The 18,034-nt window shown below is 43.5% G+C and overlaps 1 long non-coding RNA gene across 1 annotated transcript in view; it reads right to left on the reverse strand.

The window, feature by feature from the left end:
- Positions 1 to 17,815, reverse strand: part of LOC146797670 (uncharacterized) — a 34,563-nt gene extending 16,748 nt beyond the window's left edge. Inside the window, exon 1 of the long non-coding RNA XR_014969021.1 lies at positions 17,758 to 17,815. This is a non-coding gene — a long non-coding RNA (uncharacterized LOC146797670). The remainder of the gene's footprint in view (positions 1 to 17,757) is intronic.
- Between the last annotated feature and the right edge of the window lie 219 nt (positions 17,816 to 18,034).

Genomic DNA, 18,034 nt, shown 5'->3' on the forward strand with positions numbered 1-18,034 from the left:
CATCTTACAGAAATAAACTTTTTTTAATTTTGAAACTACTTTACCATATTTGTATGTTTGTTACATGCTCTATGTACATGGCAAATATATTTATACTTCGGCTTATGTGGGACTTCTAGACCCAAGTCAGCCCCTTGGCTCAGCTCTCCCTGTCAATATAGTGGCTTGACCACCACTGCCCATTCTGCAGTAACAGTGATTTGATGTCACTGTTCCTGTAGAAGGCCAATCCGAAGTTCCAAGACCTGACTAGGAAATTATTAGGGGTTTCCCACCCCTAGAACTCCCTGAAGCTATGTCCGTGAGGGCTGATGCGAGGCAGTCTTGAAACATTATTCCAGCCTTGTTACTGTCTTGTATGTTATCCTTAGAGCAGTTCTAGAATTTGAAAACCTTTACTCAGAGGTTAATTTGCAAAAAAAGAATTATCATGTGGGAGCTTTGACCAGCCCATTTCTCCTGTTAGAGCTGCCTAACACAGAACCCAGCAAACTTTAAAGTGTGGAGGGGATGTGGCGTAATGGCCAGAGCTGCTTACTTCGGAGCTGGGGAACCATGTTTGAGTCTTGGCGTCGACTCGACATCCTGTGAGTCTCGGCGAATCACTTAACCTCCATGTGTCTACCAAAAATGAATGCAGCCTAAACTGGTCTCAAGCGCCATTGTTGATGATTAAGTGTCGGTGCTGAGCACCAGAAACCGCCGGCTCAAATTAAGCACTGCCTTTACTCTGGGAACACATAGGTTCAGGGTAATGAAAGGGGGTGGAGTCAAGAGGGGCAGAATCATGAAAAACAGTCTGACAGTCAACCTATACTTTTATTTTTTTTAAACTCTGGCACAAAGAAATTGGCACCAGTAAATCTGCTTTGGCTTAAATGGTCGCAAAGGCAGCATTTTAAAATGTTTTATGCGGTTAAGACACCTGCTGAAGAGATCTTAGTGTGCCCAGTAAATCTCAAGAAATAATGATAATGGTTAGGTAATTATTGTGGTTAATGCTATTGCTGGAGAGATCTGTGTTTAATCTAGTCACAGTTTGACTCAAAGTTGCAGGGTTAACATGTATCATATAAAACACATCTTGTAACATGCAGATGTCAGATTTGTATTTTATGAAGATTGGTAAGTGGGTTACTGATTTTAACACAGAGATCCTTTAGGTATTCACCGTTTATAAATTGCAATCCTTCTAATATAAGACAGTAAGCTATGGAGAGCGATATATGTCTCCGACACCTTGTAACCCTGAATGTACATTGATTTAGAAGTGTCTACAATTTAGTGTCAATATATAATCTGTGTGTGGTTTTGTGTAGTAAAGTGCCCTAGCACCCTACATTTGGATGAACAGCGCTATAAAAAAAAAAATAATAAATTGTTATTTGTGTAAATACTCGAACAGTCTGGCACATCTAACATTCTTCCAGTACATGCATGTCTCTTATATACAGGGATTGAACAAAGTCAAAAGCTTGCCTCCAATCCTTAGTTTCTCTTAAGTACTTGTGAAGTGATAAACTGTGTGCCTTTGTGTCCCCTCCACTGGATTGGCATCTAGGTTTGAGGCTCCAGATAGCTTCCAGACAGGATCACACTTGAACAAAAGGGAGGCTGAAGACCCTTTAAATTCTGCCTTTGTTTTGGGCCCAGCTGGAATCTTAGACACAAAAGCCCCCTTTCTGCCTGCACATTGCTGATGGAACAGAAAGCAGACAAAGTGCAGACACAGCTGAATGGCGGGAAATTCTACCAGGACAAATTCAGCATATTTTACTGGGTTCCAACTTCTTAGCAGGTAGGACGGCGCCCACCCCGTGAAAATAGGAGGGGTATGCCGTCCACCCACGTGTGCCTCTGACTTGCACCCTGCTTTAATGGGATGCTTGAATGTGCCTGGGAAGGCCGCATAGGTTTCTTATGGCAAAATCTTGAACTTTTTTTTTTTTTTTTGTATTCTTGAAAGTAAAAACGTGGTGCTTCTTAAGCTGCTGTCAAACGTAGAATCACTCCTCCACTGCTAATCCCCAAAGACAGACCAGACAAATTGATTTTTTCAAGCAAAGAGAGAAGCTATCAATTCCCAAATTTCAAGGGCTGACTGTTGCTCCTCGCTCAAGCGAGCTGACAAAGGGGCATTACAACAGTTCCAGTCACCGACTTGCACTGCACCAAAGGCGAGCACTGCAAGGAGATGAGCTGATCAGAATGCAGGCTTTACGACTATTACATTCGTGTTACATATTCAATTGTTTTCTACAGCAGTTCTTTCGCTTTTTTTTGCATCTGACATTTAGCTCATGTTTCCTTGGTTTGGCACGCAAATGTCAGTGTAATGCGCAGTCCGTGGCTAGTAGTGGAGCTGTGACGCTGCAGGGTATGTCCAGCAGAGATCTGGCACAGAAACCAAGTGATCAATGGTTCCTTGGCTTGTAGCGTTTAACAGTTCACATAAAACGCTGGGATGCCCTGCGAATGTGGCGATGATGCTTTCAACACAACTAGCGTGGGCGTCACGTGGCATCAAGCTGAATATTTTCTCATTAACATTCAAAAGCATGCATCAGTTTAGAGCATACATTAACTCTATGTTTCAAAGCTTGGAAATAGCACATAAGGGAAAGTGTCTGTTTGGGGCTGTTAAGCGCCAGAACAATAATACATGCATCTGTTTAAATGAAAGATATGTCAGCATCTCTTATGAGGTGATGTACTAATGGACTTTGTATCTGTAGAGCTTGTGGTGTTATATTATGTTCTCCTTATTTGTATGGCACGCATATCACCGAGGAGGGTGTGCTGGTATCTAAGAAAGGTGGAGCTGCCCCAGTGGGAGCCCATTGGAAGAGCTAGGTTTTCAGTTTCTTGTGGAATTTTGTCATGGAACTGGTGCCGCTGATGAGGTGGGGGGGTAGAGGGGTCATTTCCGACTTTGGGGGACAGGTAGGAAAAGGTGTGGGCCACAACTATGGCTCAGTGAACTAAAATGCAGGATTTGCGACTACCAAAACAACAGTTGCAATGTACTGAAGAGACATTCGGGCTTATTTACAATCTTTTACGCCGCCAGTGCATCACTTTTATTATGGGAAAAAGTGAGCACAAGGGGCTTGTAAATAAGCTGCATTGTGAATTGCAATAGGGTTTGTGGTGTATAATGATCTCATCGCAAGTTCTTGTGAATCGTAAAGAAAGCGAGACGTGAAAGAGACGTATGAATCAATAACCTGCAACCACTTCTGCCGTCCCAAACCCTTGATCAGATAGAGCTACCTGAAAGGGGTGGAAGCTGTCTGTGCCTAGGACAGATCTGGGCCTAAAGACGAGCTGACAGACGGCCATGGGAACACTGTATTCTCTGCATGATGTTCCTTTGCACAGTGACCCATTTTTTTCATTAGACTTTTTAGGTCTCGCCTGACGCAGCGCATGCACTGGTCTGGCGAGACTTATTGAGAGGGCTCCAAAAAGTGCTACCAGGCCAGCCTAGAGCCACAGTGCATGTGCACGGGCGCGCGTGCCGCGCTTTTCCGCCATTACTATCACTTTCGCGGCCGCACGGCTGCTTTGATGTTTGATCGCGATCACTCTCACTTTCGCGGCCGCTTTGCATAGCCAATAGGTCTTGCTTTTGGGACCTTATAAGTATTTAGTTATGCAACTGTTGCATGGCTAAACACTTATAAGGTCCCAAAGGCGAGACCAATTGGCTATGCCAGTGCTTGTTTCCATTCCAGTCACAGTGCCTAAAAGCGATAGGTGCTGAAATTACAGTATTTAGTGAATAGAAATGCTGAGTGGGTTGTCTGCTGTCCCACGCAAGCCTCCGTCCTAGCATTCGCAGGCCTTCTCAAAGATTCACCAAGAAGATCCTGCCTCATTAATGTTAATGAGGAAGGGGTTCAGCACATTTTTTTGAATGTCCTCGGCGATGAGCAACATTGCAAAAATAGCTTTGGAACACATTGCAGCATTGTATAAAAAACTGTCTGCTATGTATATATCTTCAAGGTATATAGATGTGGAGTTAAGAATAGTATATCTATACCTTCCTCTGTGCACTTACCTGTCAATCTCTTTGTCCTTTGTATATTGACTCCGATATTGACACCATATTCGATACCTAATATTCAGTACTACACTCAATGTTAATAACAATACAGCTGTTCATACAAGACATATATATTAACCACTCATATTAAGTTCAATGCCAGACTTTTCTCCTTCTCTTTACTTTGATTTACACTGAGCAATTACATATAAAAGAGTCCTAAAATGAACATTTCTTAAAATGAAAATAATGTGTTTTGGGAAGCGTGAACTTAGAATAGTTTAGGTGACTGGTGAATGTTTGCCCAAAGTGGTAAAGGCATTTCTTTGCAGAGATAACCAAAGATTTTCAAGACACAAAAACAAGGTTTTCTGGCTGAAGATTTCTACTCCAACACAGAAGATTAGAATTGACCGTGAGTTGTTTGCTATCATCTGGCCAATTCGACATAATTCAATCTACTTATAGAGTGCATCGATTCTCAAATCGAGAAGTTCATTTAGACGCTGTCAGGTGGCCCACGAGGCCAGCAGAGGTGCTGGCCTCCTCTTTTCTGGCCTAGGACCACCCATTAGATGTAGGGATTTTTGTCTGCCTGGCATGGATCTCTGTTCCAACAGTGAAGTCACTGGTGCAGCATCCCTACTGAAGGCACTGATCTTTTGCAAAGTGGGTGCCATTTTGATGCACCCGCCTTGCAAAGTACTTGGTTCTGAAAAAAAACTAACTTCCAAAGCAGGAGTTTGTTCTTGAAGAACAAAACAGCAATGCACAAAGCACACAGAGCTTTCTCCCTGCGTGTGGGGGTCATTGTGCAAATAGCCTGCAGGAGACTGCCATGTCTCGCATGGTGCTCTCTTATAGAAAAGGCGCCACAATTGCCCTACTCTAAATAGAGTGGGGTGACTGCTGTTGTGATCTGGTGAGTCTGAGGTGGCTGGCTCTCAGGTGAAAGGTTTCCAACATTGGTGGGAGCTGAGACTACATGATCTGGTGCCCTGTGGTTCTCCCACCTTTAAATGGGGTAAGTCAACCACAAGTGCAGAACAGTGCATCTACCATTTTATGGTGGATGCACTATTCAGCAAAAGTCTAGTTGTCCCAATCAGAGTCCTTTTGCTAAAATAGATTCGCACCCAATCAAGACAGGTGATTAGAAGGAGCACTTGAAAGGCAAGGTTTTGAGTTGATTCTGGAATGAAAGCTTTGGCCCTTCTGAAAGGAAACTAAGATGAGCAACACATGGGACCAAATAAGAGAAGAAACACCCTCCTATGTGGGTGAAGTTGATTTTTAGAATGGTCAGCAAAGATTAGGAGGAACACAACAGAATATGGGTAGAATTGTAGCAATAGAGTCTGGTAACTCTAATGGCGGGGCAGCTCTGTGACAGAAATGAAAGGCTTCGAACATATGTTCTAGATAGGTGGCCAATGGGGTTTAGCATGAAAGGAAGAAATAGAAGATCTCGTTATGCGTCCCGTGATGAGCCTGGCCAAAGCATTTAGAATGATTTGAAGACGTTTTGTAAGACCCTCGGTTATGTGCAAATTGATAGCATTGTTAAAATCAATGTCAGAGATAATCACTGTTTGTAATGACAGGAGAGAAGCAGTGGAATGATCCTTAGAGGGGATTAAAGAGCTTAAAACTTGTTGCAGTTATTCCGTTGTTCTGTGCAACCATCTTTAGAGAAGATCGAAAGTACAGTACAGATTGCAGTTGTTAAAAAGATACCGTGGGCTAAGGCAGGACAGTAACCAACCATTGGACCGGGCAGAAATAAGAATGCCTACCACAGAGAACTCTGTTTTAGTCAAGATAAGGCTCAGAGTGTGTTTGGCCATAGGGGTGGCAATAGAGGTCAAGCACTTTTGGAAACTCTTACTGCTGGTAGCATGGTCATCATCCAGCCAGAGGACTAAGTTGAGTGTCATCTGCGCTAGCAGGGAAATCAAAGCCATAAGAGCAAATAAATCTGCCAAATGGAACTGCATAAAAGTAAAAAAGGGTGGCTCTGATTAATTGACCCTGGGGAACCCTACACATGATGGAGAGGAAATCAAATGTATATGGAGGAAGGAGAATGCTTTGAAGAATCCTTCAAAAAAGAACTCTAGATTAGGGATAACACTTCTCCCCACACACACCAAGCGAATCCTTCAAGGAAGGATATAAGCCAATAATATTGATAGAAGTCTGACTTCAAGAATTCCATGGTTAGCAGTCTTAAATGTGCTCCCAAAAGATCTGGGATGATCAGGGCCGCAATCCCACCATCATCCAGAATGTCCAGATGGCATTAAGAGGAGCAATTAGGTTTACCTCAGTTCCGTAGTGGAGGTAAAATCCAGCATATGCTGAGTGACATTAAAAAAAAATATATTATTTATTGAGTTTCAATAAAACAATCAAACAGATAAAGTACAAGCAGACATACAACACCCCAGTGAACAGGATCGTAGGGACACTGCAAAACATCTCAGTTCTGTAAAACACATGAAAGGCATTATTCAGGCACAAACAACTAGAACACAGCATGACAGACCCCTGGAAGCTCATAATAATCCATTTCCCATGATGTTGTGATCTGCACATATCTGAGGAGCAACAAGAATACATTCACGTGTTGGTATCCTCCTCTGCCAGCAGTCCCTGATCAGCCCTCCAGGGTCTCCTGATGAGTCAAATAGGCAACTAAAGGTCCCCATATGTCCCTAGGTCTCGAGTCGAGGGCCGTAAGATCCCAGTATGTGTCCAACTGGTCATGGCAGTACACAGCATGATGCATCCAGCATCAGACTGTGGGCACAGGTCGTCTACCACAAAGCATAGCAAGCTGTCGCTTGGCAAGAACTAGAAGCATGGCTGTGAGGCATTGCTCCTTCCTTGTAACCTCCTTAACATGTTCCAAGAGGACCGCCAAGTCCTGTCAATCTGGCTATCTGTAATAGTGTCCACAATATCCAGCACAGAGTCCCCGTTGGTCGCTACCCCAGGACAGTGCCATGCAAAGTGTAAGAAATCACCAGTCATTGACCCACAGCATACGCATCTAGCCTCCACCAGCAACCCATTTTGCAGAGCATGACCTGAGTGTAATATTAAGGGTGGGCGGAATTTGCGAAATTGCCTTTTGCAAAATTTCGCGAAACGGCAAAAAATCTCCGTGAACACACGAAATCTCGCGTGCTCGCGGAGATTTTGGCTTGATTAATGCGTAACTGAATTTGACCTTCAACTGGGGCACCTGCTTTATTTATATCTGTAAGTGCTTCCTGTTGAGGTTTAATTTTTGTGACAAGAGCATCGTGCCAGAAGGCATCCTGTCCTGCATATTTATCCAAGAAGATGCCACTGTTTTGTGCAATACCTCTACTCAACTGGAGTACTTTCTACTGGCTAATCAGTAAGTGCTACTTCGGTGGGTAAATGTATAGTGCTTTTCCTACACTACAGCTGCGTAAAGGGCCAGAAGAGTCGTCTCCAGCGACCATGTGTGTCTGTAACTTTTGCCACAGCGCCGATGGGCGGCGGGGTCCCTCGAGTGAGCTGTCGATAATAGTGGGGAAAGGGCGAGAAGACGTTGCACACCGCTGGTGTGTGGACTGGGGCCAAACGGCGGGGCTTCTATGCAGTTCACATGCCTCTTGTTTATAAAGGGTCAGAGACCGACCAGAGCAGCAGATGAGGAGACAGAACCTCCTGGTGTCTGGCACTACACGGGGATTGTGCTCGAGAAACTCATGGATGCACAATCCTCCATCAAGGATTACAGCAAATTGCTGACGGTAGATATGGGGAGAAAGCACACCTGCCTAGCCTCCACCGTGCTCACAAATCTTTTGTGCTGATTAATGCGTTACTGAATTTGACCTTCAACTCGGGCACCTGCTTTATTTAAATCTGTAAGTGCTTCCTGTTGAGGTTTAAAATGACAGGAGCATCGTGCCAGAATGAATCCTGCCCTGCATATTTCCGTTCCGATGCGGATCGGGGAAGTTTCGACATTTTCGCGTTCCGCGCGGAAAGCGAAAATTTCCAAATTTCGCAATTTCTGCGAGCAGAACAGAAATTGTCGCCCACCCTTATGTAATATAGCATATAGAGAAGTTTTAAATGCACCAGGTGCAGTCGGTAATTAGGAGACAGCAGACTTGTCAAGGTACAACAATACACCCATTGTTTGTCTCCTACCATCCCCGCATCCAAGTCTCTTTGCCAGAGATCACGAGCCCTCAGGTTACATAGAGACGTGTTCTCCTACATTGTGGCATAAAGTCGGGTGATGAGCTGCCTGGAGGGGGATGTGCCGAGTAGTAGTTCAAGAGCATGCAATCCTGGTGAAGCAGTAAGATCTGTTGGGAACACCTCCCTACCAGTAGTATGAAATCTAAGAATTAAGAAAACGTCTGGGTATCATACGTGTCTGTCTGCATGTAATGGATGTAAGGAACTGGCCCTGAGAGAACCGTCGCCCCATTGTCGTCAACCGTAGTCGTTGTAATCGGGTACACACCTCGCGGTCCAGTGTCAATGATGAAGCCAGATTCCTCAGTGTGGGACACAAATTGGCGTAAAGCATCGCCAGGCCCATGCATCATCTGAGTTGGTGCAGTGCAATGAACAGTATCCACGGCTGCTCTGGGTCACCTCACAGGAAGACACATCACTGTCGTCATTGGACAGGGAGCCGCATTATCCAGTTCAACCGCTATATGCGGCTGAAAAGGCATAGCATGATACCAATGATATCCAAGCTGGTCCTGAGTGCAGTAATAATACAGCTCGATGTCTAGAATACACAGTGGGCCTTGTTCAAATGGGAGTGTGAGCAGTTCCTGAGTGGCTCTGGTTGTGGACCCGCCCATGCCAGGGAAATGAGAGCAGCCCTAAGGCGCGCAAAGAAACATTTAGTGAGCGGGATGGGTATATTTATGAAAAGATACTGAAATTTAGGCAAGACGACCATTTTGGCAATTGCAATCCAGCCTGTTAGAGATGGTGGCAGTTTGTTTCAAAAGGGCACATGGGCCTCTAATCATATCAGCGTTTTCCCATAATTCTTACGCCACACCTCATCCACGTTTCTACTAATCCATATGCCAAGATATTTAACGGCTGCACCGTGCATGGCGTCCGGGGAAACAGAGCAGATTTAGACCATTTAATTGTTATACCCGAGAGGCTGCCAAAATGAATAAGCACCCGAAGAATGGGTGACAGGTTGGTTTCGGGATTCCGGATATAGAGTGTGATACCATCCGCATACATAAATATGATCAGGTGCCTAGAAGTGTAACTGAGACTATAATTTGAGTAATGCTGTGGCGGTCGGGCTGCCAGGGGCTCCATAGCTATCGCGAACAGCAACAGAGACAGCAGGCATCCCTGCCTGGAGCCCCTAGCGAAAGCAAATGAGGGGGTAACCACACTATTCACCCGGAGGTGTGCTGTAGGATCCGTATACATCAATCAGATCCTCTGTAGTAACTGGAAGCTCATACCAAGGCGCTCCAATAGACAAAACAGATAAGTCCATTCCAATGAATCAAATGCCTTTGTGGTGTCCAAAAATATTGCAAAGGCCTGCAGCTCCGGGTTTAGTGTATGAAGCAGCACGAACATTGATTGTAGGTTATGGGCTGTTGAGAGTCCCGGAACAAAGCCTGATTGATCCGGCCAAACAATGGTTGGCATCGAGGGAGCCAGTCTGTCAGCTATCAATCTGGCCAGTTCGTATTGTCTAGATGGTATGAATTTTTAAAGTTTCCAGTTAAAACAGTCACCTAAAACACCAAAGCACCAACCGCGGACATATAGTCATGCGAGACTGGGTAAAAGTCGAAAAATATAGTCAACCATGATGAAGCGTGGTTTGGAAGTAAAAAGTTTATTGGGCTCAGTCAGTGCTTACCTTCAGACTTAGAAGAAATTTTGAAACCAAAATTTTGAGAAAGTTAAGTTCAGCAGGGCAAGGCTGTAGGTGGTGTTCGAGAAGGGAGCATTGTCATCAGGGAGACTTGACTCAAAGCAGAGGCGAAGATGTCTATGTTTGGACTTAGTCGAAAATCTCCAGTGGGGCGAGGGAGAAGGCTGTCGCCGAAGATACTTACACAAGGCCAGATACCCCTTTGGCGGTGGACTGTTGAAAATACTCTATTGCTGTGGAGAAGAACGTGGTGGGAGAAGCCGCAAAGTCAATCCAGCCAATGATGCACCTCAGGCGGATAGGTGAGCAGGTTGGTTCCGGTCTCCTCTGGGTTCTCAGAGCAGTTTTTGGCTCACAATTCCTCAGTTTGGGAATTTGGCCATCTAGGCACATCTAGCACCACAACCAAGGGTCCAGGACGGGTGGGACACCACTTGGAGGTTTAGGGTTCACCCAGACTAGGTCCAGGTGCAGGTTCAAGATGATGAGAGCCTTTTGTGTCCCTGTGGCTCTGAACAGGAGGCCAGAGAACTAGCCCTTGGAGTCACTCTGGTAGTACTGGGTTCAGGTGAAGATGAGGGGCTCAACAGCAGGGCTGGACTCTGGGGGCTCATGGCAGGCTCCAGGCAGCAAGCAGTCCTTCCAGGTACAACAAAGCAGTTTTGCAGAGTGCACAGCAGGTCACAGCATCAAACAGGCCTCTGGGAGTCCTTCCGCAATTCCAGGAGTAAACAGAAGATTGGTGTCTGAGTTCCTATTTTTATACACGGATACCCTCCTTCTGGAAGGTTGCAGAAGTTTTCAGACAGTGTGTTTGAAGTACATGGAATTGCCTGACTCCCCAGCCCTGGCTCCAAGCTGGCTGCAGTGATAATGTGGAGGTGATAAGACCTTTGTGTGAAGGAAGAGCACAACCTATTCAGTTGCAAGAGGGTCAGTGCCTTCCCATCCTGCCAGCAGATAGCCCTTTCAGGCACACCTAAGCCCTCTATTGTGTGACTGTCTGGGATGAATTCACAGAGTCTGTCAGTTACATCCAGTCATGTGACCTAAGACAGGCTACAGGCACAAAAGGGCTAAGGGCAGAAACATGTCAACTTTCTAAAAGTGCAAAAAGAACAATTGATGGGTTGAATGCTGAAACAATGTCAAACATTCACCCCCAGTAGAGAAATCTGGGCCTAAATCCATTGTTTTGGTGCACACCATGCCATTCCAGTTTAGACCCAGCCATATGCAAATCAGTCTTTACCCTACATCCCATGGGAACAGTCCAGCCCGAACTGCAAGGCCAGGTCCTCCCTGGATGAGAAACAAGTATCCTGGGAGTGGTTTTAGGGTATCACCCCTCATCAGCCAGGCTAGCTTGACCCCAATGGCATGGTGAGTACAGGATGCACGTCTGGGCATACCCTTCCCACTTATGGTGATGAATGCAAAAAGAACAATTTTTATTTTTTTATTTTTTGGGCAAACTGGACCCGAAGGTATAAGAGCCCTTTACATGAGCACCAGTTGTGTTACAGACGTACATATTCATTTTGATAGGCACAGGGGTATTATGTGGCTTGGAATTATCACCACATAAGAAAGGAATATACCGAAGATTGTAGAGCCTTGAGAAAGTCGCGGGACGATTTCCCAGTGAATGCGACAAAACACGTGTCGGCTGAAGAGAAACTATAAGAATAAAGAAAGAAAAACAAGAAACTCAAAATACTGTGTTAATATTCATGCATACAATGTGTAGATAAATGTTTAGATACACTACAGACGTGTGCTGAGGATTTCCTTTGTGTATTCAGTGGCCTCAGCCACAATTCTCGGGGAGGTTGGTGGTTCTCCTCACTTTACAGCACCGTCCAGAATTTAGGATCTGTTGAAACTAATATATGTGCAATTTTCCTGAGTGGCGCCGTTTCACCTAGCTCAATACCACTGTCCGTTCAAAGGTCTAAGTGGCCAGGGGTATGCCCAGGCATGGGTCTCTTGCTTGCCTGCTACCTTGGAAGAGTAAAATATTTCTCAGAATAAAAAACAATTGTGCTGTTTGTACTAGTAGGTTATACAACCGTTAAATATTAAGTAGGGTTTATTGACCATCCTTATGTGATCATATAGTAATCTTTGATATTTTTGTATACTGTAACTTTATTTGGATCTTGTTTTGGTAACGCGCTACCCAGTGTTGAGTCTGTTTGACCGTAGTGCTTGACTCGGCATAGGTAGTTCACCACTAACTCTCTAAGTCAGGCATAAATGCAGTGAGATAATTCTACTGCGTTGGCAATTTTACATAATGATTTTTAAGTCTGCTTGGTAGTCACTCTTCATCAACAGGTGCAATACAACGCTGGAATGCGAAAATGATGTATCCAAGTAGGCAGGTCATCCAGTATGTTGAATATTCTCATTACACCAGGAAAACAGATCATTCCCACTTATACTCAAAATACATCTTTCCAAACATTTTAGCAATCCGAGCTTGAATGAACACAATTTCAAGCTCCCTTTGCTGTAATGCACAATTTGTGGGATTTCTTCGTAATTACAGTATACTTTATCAGTGATGAGTCTGTTTCATGGCTTACAAAGATTGTGCTTTATTGAATTTGTGTTTTTTGTGAAATGCGTGCAACTAGAGCACAGCAACATTACATTTGATTGTGACGTGTTAAATCATGGCATGGGTCCGTGAAATTATATGGCAAAGGAAGACAAAATTATATAAAACGGTTGATCCAATTATGAGGTTGCACTTTGTGATTAAAGGCACATTATGTGGCATGTTCTGTGAATTTGTATCTGTGTGTTTTGCGTCGTAACACACATTGACATAAAAAGGATCCCAAAATTATAAATAATTCATGGGATTTATAAGAAAAAAACTATCTACGTGCAGCAGCTCATATTGAACCTCTTACCAAAAGTTCATGAATTCTTCTTGAATGCTAGCACAGTACCACTATTCTATGCATACTGTTCTTTCTTTGTCCCAGGGGTTAACATTTTGTGTAAAACAAATAAAAATCAACACTCTTCAGAAATCAAACCTACCTGTAAACACTTCTTGTAATAAAATGTGGCTCTTCTATATTGTGCATCAAAGTTATGTTTTAAAACTTGCCTTTAGTTTAGTGTTCCAAGTATTGGCACTCTGGAAGCATTGTTTTTTTAATAAGAAAAAGCCCAGCAGAACAATACTGCACATTACACATATATTAGGCAGTGCCACTCAAGGAGGTTTGTAAGATACATCGTGCCAAAAAGAGAGATGAATTATGGCGGAGATGTTATTAAACACTGAGGGAGATATTTACAATACGATGTCAGAGCGCGGTGTTACTCCAAAATTGGTGACTCGGCGCTACAACATTTTTTTAACACAGGGATGTGCCGTATTTACAAAAATGCAGCGTATCCCTGTGTTTTCCATTGTGGTGGCGCTAAAAAAGCTGCTCAGCGCCAGCGCAGGCACCCTTTCACCATGTTGCAAGGGTGCCTACACTGCGGGGGTGATAGTTTATGTGCAGCAAGGGACACCTTCCTGTACATAAACAATCTTCAAATGCGATTTTCTGATCCTATGTGCGTATCGAAAGAGCAAAATACTAGTATTGTCATTCTAAGCCTTTGTTTTTGGCGCTGCCTCATCCTTGTAAATATGAGTCAGCGTCAAAAAGCATTGGGTGTTGCGGCGGAACGCCCACTGAAACACCCATTGCACCCCCCTTTCACGCTAAGTGATGCGTGTAAGGGGCCGTTATTACAAGGCGTTAAGTGTCTTAGCGCCGCTTGGTAAATAAGGAGAAGGGGATATCGCCACCAGAACGTCACTAAAAGTGATGTTCTGGTGGTGACATCTCTTTGGAAATATGCGCCTGAGTGTCTACTTAAAAGTCCTGCTCCTGTAAGAACGCTGTTATATAAACATTATATAGTATCAAATGGAAAACAAACTATTTTTGACTTAGAGTATTCTTTTTATCTGATTTGAAATCACATTGAAATTGATAGGGCGTTTCCTGCCTCAGAAAAAAACCTTTTCCCACTCCATAAATTGGCGATAGTAACACCCCAAGGGCAAAATTCCCACCTCTTTAATATCTAAATAAAGCAATCAACACTTAAAAGGTTGTAAGATAACTTTCACGAAGTGTTAGGTACTTGTTGTAGTGAGATAACTCATAATTATATAGTAATTCACATTGTTTATTGTATTGTAGCATGTTATGTTTTGTAATGACTTGTATTTTTTCTCTGGGCCCGAGCTGCACAGGCTTCCAGCTGTTCACATCATACTTACTGGAAATGCTTAAGTTCACAGTTTCTAAGCAGTTGGATTCTGGCCTAGCTTTGACTAATCTCTTACCTCTGCTGCTGGGGACAGTTGTAAGAATAAAGTATTATTTATTCTACTTGGGGATCCGTTCTGATTACTACAGGACTGCACTCCACTTGCAATGTTTTTAGTAATGTATAATTCATTTCTACTCAAATATATATTTTTTGCACTCGCAAGATATGAAGCATCTGATGGACTATTTTTCCACTGCAGCAAATTCGAAATTATGCAAAAAATAGACTTCAGATTTGATGAATTCCAGTGGGTGCCACGGTGACTGATAAGTGGGTTCCCACTAACATTTGTGCCTTTCTTGCTACATAATACATTTGAGAATTCTCTTACAAAGCAAGAGGCCTTTGTCAAAATGATGTGATCAAAGATGAGAAGAAGGAGGTACTGCAGATACAGTTGTGGGTAGGAGGGGATTAATAAGAGGATGCAGAGAAGAATAAGTGGACGATTGGTACATCAGATTTCAGAAAAAAAGGTGAGGGCCAGCGCGTATTCTGATGAAAAACGAAAATAAGACACCTGTGCCCTCAATGGAGGCACCTGGCACGTGAGAAGCTGGGAGAGGAACAAGGAGTTGAGTGCATGAGACAACTATAGGACATTTGGCTCAAGGCAACCAAGAAGGGAAACTAAAAATTGGGCACATGACCCAGACCAACAGGGTGCATGAGACTGCAAAAGGATTGCTTAGGTACATTAATGAGGTTTGAACAACTAATGATATCCATGGAATGGAGGCAAATAATTGAGCAGATGTAAACAAGAAAAATCAACGAGGGCAGAGAAGATCATTTGAAACATAAATCGTAATACACATTGCAATGTAATTGTTAGAGGAAATAGAAAAACGAAAATGGGTACATTTGGCTGCTGTGCCATCCGTAATGTATGCATATGTCATGAGAAAATGATGCCAATGGAATTATAAGAGAGACATGCCCACCATCTGGCTGTAGTTGTCATACAGCAACGCCATGTTTTCCTTTCAGCATTCAAACACTCTCTCAAAGAGAGATACAAAAAACGTGTGAAGTGGAATTGATTAGCACAAGATACAAAATCACATGCATTATACTTGCCAGGACTTACCATTTGAATGAAACCCTTTATAGACTAGAGCAGGTACCTGAGCCTGCCTAGAGACCGAAACCTAAACACCCCACTAGAAAGAAAGCCACCCCCCCCCCCCCCCCCATCCCCAGCACAAACGTGGTAAACATGCATCACGGCCACTGCAAGGTAAATGTACACGCCACCTGTCTGACAACAGGTTTTATTTTTATCCCATAGAAGCACAGGGTCATTCACAAGACAATGGAGCGCCTATCATTGGGTGTTGTGCATCTGAACAGAAAACAAGAAATGCAAAAAAAAAGTCTCACACAACGTCCTGCAGCTGCTCACTGCGATCAGATACGTTTCTAGCACAAATGCTTCAAAGCGCTCGCGAGAATTGTCACTGAGCTCCGCCTGCCAGTCTCTGACAGAGCTTCGAATACAGACAGCACCTCCCTCTTTCCTCTCCTGCTGGAAGCTTTGTCTGGAGCATAATAATGTCGACCATTTATCCCTGGTGACCCTTGACCCCCTGGCCTGAGGGTCAAGGTGCATTAAATATTCTAATGATATGGGGAGATTGTACACCTATATGAGAGTGAAAACAGTCCTCACTGTGTAGTCTAGTCATTATAGCTATACATTTTGAGAAAAGTAACGTGTAGAAACCATGCAAGGACTAGAAAGGTCAATAAATGTAGGTCACGCCTGCATGAGACATCTGTCAAAGCAGTGTCGCAGAGGCTTCTGGGCTTTTCCTCCCATCACTTCTATATTTGCAATGCTTTTCCCACCTCACACCGTTTCACCCCTGGATCCATGCTTGATGTTATTACATAAACAGCTCTGCATCATATTTCATATCAGGAGTGTTCCTCTACAAAGAAGGACCATATTCACTTTTGCATTTCCAGCTTGTTGAAGTTATCAGTATGAAAGCCTTAATAATGGAGTCGCTGTTTCCCCAAAAATGTTTGCAAAGATTGTAGTCGTGGCATTACATATTTAAGGTGTGTATTCAAGATCTCAGAAAACTCTACGCAAAAGAGAACCAGTTTGTTGTGGAAGATCTTTGCAGCTACGCTGCATTTGTTTACAGCTTTAATAGTGCCATTGTAAATTACATCAGTTAGGACGTGAAATATGACATCTTAAAAGTGCCAGAAGAGTGAGTAAAACAACATGAATGATGTCATATCTAGTATTATTAGAAATGATAAGAGCAAAAAAAATATTGGAATTGTAAGGTTTGCATTCACCAGTTTCGAAGGGTGAGGGCTATTTAAAAAGTGCCTGTGTTTTTTCGTTCGATGTGCTCTGCTTATATTTATCAAGAATACATTTTGTGTGGTTCTTAGGGCCACAGAAAAGTGCAATAGAAAAAACAGGGCACGTCACGGCCAGTACTCCTGGAGGGCCCTCGATTTAGGGAGCTCCTCCCAATGAAACCTGTCATAGGTGCTGTGGCCATATCATTAGGCAAAGGCAAGTTTTATTGATTATTTCTCCTTTCTGTTTTTATGAATGACTTAAATTAGCATTTTTTTAGAAAGAAAAAATAACTACATTCAACACAAAATGATTTAACATTTACTACTTTTAATTTACATTTTATTACAATACTTTATGTAAGATAAAACAAAGAAAAAAGTTTGTGGTTCAATCAACCTAAAAGAATGAAGTAGGTAATGCAAGGAGATGTAGAAGGGGTTGAAGGGAGGAGTGTACTCCTCAGTTTAATAACTGTAACTTTGACGATATAAATGAGTAGTAATAGCCAAAGCCGTATGCATTTTACCAGGCACACTATAGCGCTAGGTATCTAGAGGAATTCATTTCAAACGTGTCCAATTATTAGCCAACTTGAAAGATGATTTTTCCAAACTTGCTTGCAGCGATAAGACCTCAAACCAAGTGTCATGCTGGGCTGAGGCTTCCTATGTGCCTTTTAATGTCCCAGCAGCTATCTTCGCGCCCATGTTACTGCTCTTAGAAGTAATATATAATTTCAAAAACATTGCATGGGTTAGTGTTCCACATAAAGGAACAAACACATTGTGCGCCTTTCACTTAGCAATAGATAGGACTGTTTGAGTGAAAGGGCTATCTGCACACCCCCTAAGAGCTTAATTATGCAACCATGGATGCTAAAGACTGCATCCATAATGAGAATAGTTGTAGTGCAGAAAAAATGGGTTTTGGAAAAAGATACACCTGCTGTTTCATGTAAGAGCGGTAACTAATTCATACAAGTTTTCTATGTCAAAGGCAGCAGCGGCCGGCATGGCTCACACATGTGGAGGCGGCGGGGGGCGCGGAGCTGAACAAACAAAAAAAAACATTTAAAAAATAACTTACCTTTCCGCCAGTCCCGTGTCTTCTCTTCTCCTGCTCTCCTGCTTCCGACTCCAGGAACAGGAAGCAGGCAGCCAGGTTCCCTCCCCTCAGCCAATCACAATGCTGCAGTGCAGCGTTGTGATTGGTCTGTGCGCCGTGACACAGCACTCAGCCTGGGGCTGTAGGGGAGGCCCTGTTCTCCATGCAGGCTGTAACGCAGTCTACATGGAGAAGGGTGAAAGTGCGCATGACTGCACACTTAGGAGTGGGCAAACCCTGCTTTGTGAGTAGAGCAGCC

The sequence above is a fragment of the Triturus cristatus genome, chromosome 9, assembly GCF_964204655.1.
Source record: "Triturus cristatus chromosome 9, aTriCri1.1, whole genome shotgun sequence".
Classification (NCBI taxonomy): Eukaryota; Metazoa; Chordata; class Amphibia; order Caudata; family Salamandridae; genus Triturus; species Triturus cristatus.